Below are 6,302 nucleotides of genomic sequence, written 5' to 3' on the forward strand. Positions count from 1 at the left end.
CTTCTGTTCGGGATGTCTAGTTTTGACAATCTTTTAGACAAGCCCGAGGTAGGTACCTCGGCTCAGGGTGACCCAACCGAGGTCTAGTCCCACAAGGCGCGGGAGGCCTCTAGCCATCAGGCATCCACCTCTCACCGAGGTCGGATGCCAAACAAGTTCAGTCCCTCTACCATGACCTTGGAGAGACTTCGGTCTCTCATCCTTCAATACAACCTGCCCTGGGAGTACACCTATAGTCTTGACGAGATCCTGCTTTTCAGGGAGCAGGTCGTAGTCGGGCTTTGTCTTCCCCTCCACCCTCTCACCATTGAAGTTTTAAACCACTTCAATGTCACCATTGACCAGCTCCACCCGAACTCGATACGCAATGTGGTCGAGACAATCTCCCTTTGTTTTGACTACGCCCTCCCTTGGACCTGGATATCTTCTCTTCGATCCTGTCCATCAAGAAGCACACCGGAGTTCTCCCAGAGCACAGGCAGGCTTACTATCTTTCCCCTCGTTCGGGCTTCAAGCTCATGCATAAGCTCCCGAGCAAGGTCCCGGCCTAGAAGCAGGACTACTTCGTAGTTCGAAGTCCCGAAGGATGGCCCTTCCTTACCCAGTGGAGGGTGGTCATCCAAGACACCGGAGTCAGGCTAGACAAGGAGACAAGGGAGACACTCCAATCTTGGGCAAAGCTTGGGTTCGACTACAGGGACTTTATTGCTGAGGGCAAGCTAGTACAAGCCGGCCTGAGTCCTGGTAGGTCATCTTTTACTTAGCTTGAATTCATTCAAAAGTTCTTTTTAACAATTTCTAATGCCGAGCTTCTATTTGCAAGGCTTATGGAAGACAATCTTAGGGTGAACAAGCTCCAGGCAGGGAACCTCTTCGACAGAATGAAGAGGAAGAAGCGAGCTGCCAAAAAAGCTCGCACCGTTTTCCCAAAGGCTCCTGAGCTCGAGGTGTCTGAGGCTCCAATCATTGACTTGGAGCCAGATAATCTGTCAGTTCGGGAGCCTGAGACAGCAATGGAGCCCGAGCACGAGGCACCTTCAAATCCAGAACCTGCCTCTGAGCTTGCCCCTATGCCAGAGACAACCATCTCCAACTCGGGGAGTGATGGGGGCTGTCCGGAGCATTCTTGTCCCACGGTGCACCCTACGAAAGAGCAAGGGGGCCGTCTATGCCGAGGAGGTCGCCGACTGGGCCGATCTCAAGCCTGCCCAACTTGATGCTCGGGCATCTACCCACTCCATTGTGGTGCATATTGTTTCTTCCCTCTCCCCCCTTCCTTTTTGCGATTTTTGATGGTGCTGACTGACTTCTTTTTTGCAGGTGAAATCCACCGTGCATGCCTTGACCCTCTTGTCCGATAGGCATCTAAAGCGGGCTTTAGCTACTGAAGAGTTAGCTCGCGCAGCCCATACCGAGCTGAGACTAGCCTATGGCTAAATTCACAAGTTGGAGAACGGCGCCCATGTTCAGAGGACTTATATCGAGGCGCTGATGGCCAAGAAGGAGGGGTTGTTGCATGAGGTGGACACCTTCAAGAAAAACAAGGTGTCTCCAGAGCAGGAGGCGATCTCTCTAAGGGCGGACAAGGCGTCCTTGGAGCGGGAGGTGGCTACCTTGAAAGCAAGTCGGGTGGCCCTAGAGCGCAAGGTGGAGAATCTTCAGGCCGATGTGAAGGAACGACCAAGATCTTCACCCAAGCCATTGAGGAGACCAAAGTCAAATCTATCCAAGACTACGTTAGGTTGAACGAATTCGATGAGGTGCTAGAAGAGGCCTACCACAAGGGCTTCAAGCTAAGCCGGTTCCTCATCAGGTGCGAGTTCCCGCAACTGGACGTGAGCGCCATCACCACCTCGCAAATCACCAGGGAGATCACCAACCAGGTCACTGAAGACCCGAACTCCGAAGAGGAGGGTGGCAAAGAGGAAGCTCCTGTTGAGGCCCCGAGTAGAGAGGATGGGTCCCCAAAGTAGTTCGGGCAGTCCCTACATATTGAGCCTGCGAGCTCGGTTTTCTTTTTTTTTTTTTTTGTATCGTACAAAACGTGCTCATTGTAAAGAAACTTAATGAATGAAATATCCTTTTTTGCAAAGTGTTGTGCATTTTGATCCTTTACCGAAGTGCATCTTATCCAAACTAATTAGAGTTAAGTGCCCGAAGTAGGATCCCTCAACTAGTGTCACCCCGAACTATCTCCTAGTACTTAGTAGGGGTTGTTTCACAATGTACACTGATGTGAGTAACATAGTAGGTCGTATGCCCGACCTATCCTCGCCTAAGTTAATTATTGAGGTTTGGTTCTCACCCGAGCTACCTGTGCCTTTGGCATTACACATGCTGAAGCAGTTAGCTCTTATATGATGCCAAGGTCTCCCATTTGCTCGACACTTTGACCCATAGGCTCTTGGAGTGACTTACAGTCCACTTAGCTTGGTAGTTATAGGTAGTATTGCCTCATGTTGATAATATTCCATGCTCGAGGTACTTGTTTCCCTTATAGGGCTTCGAGCTCGTACGTTCCTTCCCCGAGTACCCGTTTTACTCAGTAGGGTCCCTCCCAATTTGGGCCAAGCTTACCAACACCGGGCTCAGGTACCATAATCTTACAAAGAACCAGGTCTCCGACACAGAGGTTCCACTTCTTGACTCTGGCGTTGTAGTACCGAGCTACCCTCTACTAGTAGGCCGCGGTCCTAATGTATGCGAGGTCCCGTACCTCGTCAAATAGGTCGAGGTTGGTGTGCAGCTCATCCTCATTTGCCTTATCGTCGTACCCTTCTAGACATAGGGTGGCGACCTCGATCTCGGTAGGGATGACTGCCTCGGTGCCGTAGGTGAGGTTGAAGGGAGTCTCGCCTGTCGCAGTCTTCGCCGTAGTCCTATAAGCCCATAGTACACCGGGTAGCTCGTCTACCCATAACCCCTTAGTTCGATCTAGGCGCGCCTTCAGTCCACGAAGGATGGCTCTGTTCGTGACTTCCGCTTGGCCGTTGGCTTAAGGGTGCGCCACCGAGGTGAGATTTTGCTGTATCCCCATGTCTTTGCACCAATTCTATAATTTAATGTCTTCAAACTGCTTACCATTGTCGGAGATCAGCACTTGGGGTAGTCCGAAGTGGCACACTATACTCCTCCAGAAGTTCTGCACATTCCGAGCTGTGATTTTCACGAGGGGCTCGACTTCAACGCACTTGGTAAAATAATCGATTGCCACCACTAAGAACCTTCTCTGCCCCGTCGCTGGTGGGAATGGACTGAGTATGTCGGTTCCCCACTGTGTGAAGGGCCATGGGTTGGTAAGTTATTTTAGATCGGCGGCGGGCTGGTGGTGGATGTTGGCGTGCTTCTGACACATGTCACATTTTCTAACGAGCTCGATCGCATCTACCTTCATCGTTGGCCAGTAGTACTCCTGTCGTAGTGCCTTTTGGGTGAGAGCCCTGCCTCCCAAGTGTCTACCGCACAGGCCCTCATGAGTATTTAGCCTCGAAAGGTCACAAGTAGCGCAGGTAGGGGAGCGTGTAAGATCTTTGGTACAGCCATTCGTTTATCATGACGTATTTGGCCGCCTGACGCTCTACCCTTCTGGCAGTATTACAATCTGTAGGGAGGGTCCTATGTAGCAGGAAGCTCGTGAGTGGATCAATCTAGCTCGGCTCTGCTTGAACAACAGGAGCAGTCTCCTCTGCCCCCCCAAGAACACTAGGCCGAGACAAGTTCTCTATATACATAGTTGGTGGGTGTCGAATCCAACCAAAGATAAATAGTCTTGCTCTGGTTTAATAATTTGTAGATAGTGAAGAGCAAGGTCGTCTCCACAGAGATTGGGTGGATTTATTTCCAAGTAAACAAAGTAAGGGAGGTTGTAAAGCTAAGGAAAATAAGAAAATAGCAGAAAATAACAGAAAGCAAAGATCAAATTGATGGGAGATATCTTCCGGTTGAAGGGACAAGTTCAACCTTGATTCTTATCATTGATCATCGATGCAAGGATAGGTTCATATGTTTACGAATAAATTGGTTATAGCTATTAACAAGCTCTAACAACCAACCTCTACTCGTATTATTCGACAACCAAAACAAGCTCTTTGGTTGCTTCTCTTATTAATAGACAGTCCTAAACAAGCTCTTAGGATTTAATCTATTAATAGCATTAAGAGGGGAGAGACCTAATTTTGGTCAGCGATCTCACAAGCTCGGACCGTTTAAACCAGATTATACCTTTTCCTAACATAGATCGAAAACTTTTTTGTAATCAATTTCTGTTAGTTGCCACCATGATCGAACATACCAATCATATACGAAATTGGAGGTTCAATCGGCCATAGATTATTTCCATTGAATGAGCAAGGGGCCCTTCTTACTTAATCAATAAAAATAATCCTCACAGTTAATCGCAGAAAACATATGAATACCCATAAACATTGAACTAAAATAAAAATCAATTAGATCTCACGATGTTAAAGAGTCAAAACTTCCCTAACCCTTGAACCAGAAACAAAGACTTACAGACACTTCATAATGAAATCGCAACTTCCAGATGAGAGAGGGGGGGTCAAACTCTGCTTCTTCCTCCTTGGTTGCTGATGTCTCTCTCTGAAGGCAGAAGCTCTCTTGAAGGAGTTGATGCCCTGGGTGCTAGTCCGCCCCCCGTTTAAATAGATTTAGGGAGAGAGCTGTTTTCCAACTCCCTTTAGGAGATTATCCTCAAAACTGTAAAGTCCTAGTTTGATCTAAACTTATCGTATCCTAACTCTTATCTCAATCTCCTATCTATCTAGGATTACAATTAAAAATTTAAATCTGATAAAACTCTCTTTCTTGAGATTACGTTCAAATTCTATTCTAATGGGACTCTTGGTTCTTGAATTCAAGCTGGGCTTCTTTAACAATTCGGGTTGCTTCAAGGCTCTTCAACGAAATGGGCTTCAGTTGTTAAATGGGCCTTCCTACGAAATTACTCCAATTTTGGGCTCGATTTCGTCTTCGATTAAGACCGAATCTGTCAAAACCCAAAACATAAAAGTTGTGAGCCTTTTCCTTATCTTTTCAGTGCTTCTTGAATTATCCAAATCAGAGTCCAGAATTGAGAGTTATGCCCAGATCACTGAACAATGTTGAAACTGTGCAAAATCATCCGATTAGCCTTGTTTTCTTCCAATTGCCTTCTTGCTTGCCCGGAATCGATATACAAGAGTAATGAGTCCAATTAGGTACCAATTAAGTATAAAATACTGAATATTGAGGGATAAAAACATAACAAATTTTATTCTCATCAACAGTCCTCTTGGTATTGTCACTTGTGCTGGCCAGCCTGGACAGGGCTCAGCATTAGCGTTCTCTGACCTCGGTATTCGTTTGGCGAAGTGGGATCAGAAATTGAGCAGTGCTTCTTTGACTTTGGCTAGGTAGGCGATCATGGATGGTTCGCGGGCTTCGTATTCGCCCATGACTTGGTTGACTACGAGCTGAGAGTCACTACAGACAACAATGTGCTTAGCCTTCACTTCCCTAGCTAGAGCTAGCCCGGCTATTAATGCCACATACTCTGCTTCATTGTTGGACACCGCGAACTTGAAACGTAGCACATAATCTAGTTTCACACCGCTTGGCCCATGCAAAACTATTCCAGCTCCGCTGCTCTGTTGGTTTAACGAGCCATCCACGTGAAGGATCCAAGGCTCCTCGTCCCAGTTCGCGCTTGGCCTTACTAGGAGGGATGCCGCGCTGATCATTACTTCACAGTGCTCAAGCTCAACCGGCCTTAGAACCCCGGGCTCAACCGGCCTGGGAACTTCAGAGCTGAAAGTGCATTCTGCAACAAAATCTGCTAATGCTTGAACCTTGATAGCAGTTCGCGACTTGTATTGAAGATCGTACTCGCTGAACTCGATGGCCCACTTTGTCAACCTACCAGAGACCTCGGGCTTGAGCAAGACCTACCTCAGGGGTTTGTTAGTTAGGATGACGACAGTATAAGCCTAAAAGTACAGATGGAGCTTCCGGGCCACAATAACTAATGCGTAAGGTAGATTTTCGATCTCTGAGTACCTCGTCTCTGCCTTTACTAACATAGTAGGCATGCCGTTGCAGAAAACAACTGCAAAGAACGATTAGAGCATATTGCACTATGTGACATCTTGTACACTATAAGAAAAATTAGTTTTAGCAATAGATAAAACCATCGCTAAAAGGTATAGCAATAGTTTAGTGATGTTCATGGCTAAAAATTATAGCAACAGATATTGTACAGTGTAGATAGCAACAGATATTGTACAGTGTAGATAGCAACAGATATTGTA

Source organism: Nelumbo nucifera, chromosome 5, assembly GCF_055504915.1.
Source record: "Nelumbo nucifera cultivar China Antique chromosome 5, China Antique-T2T, whole genome shotgun sequence".
In the NCBI taxonomy this organism is placed as follows: domain Eukaryota; kingdom Viridiplantae; phylum Streptophyta; class Magnoliopsida; order Proteales; family Nelumbonaceae; genus Nelumbo; species Nelumbo nucifera.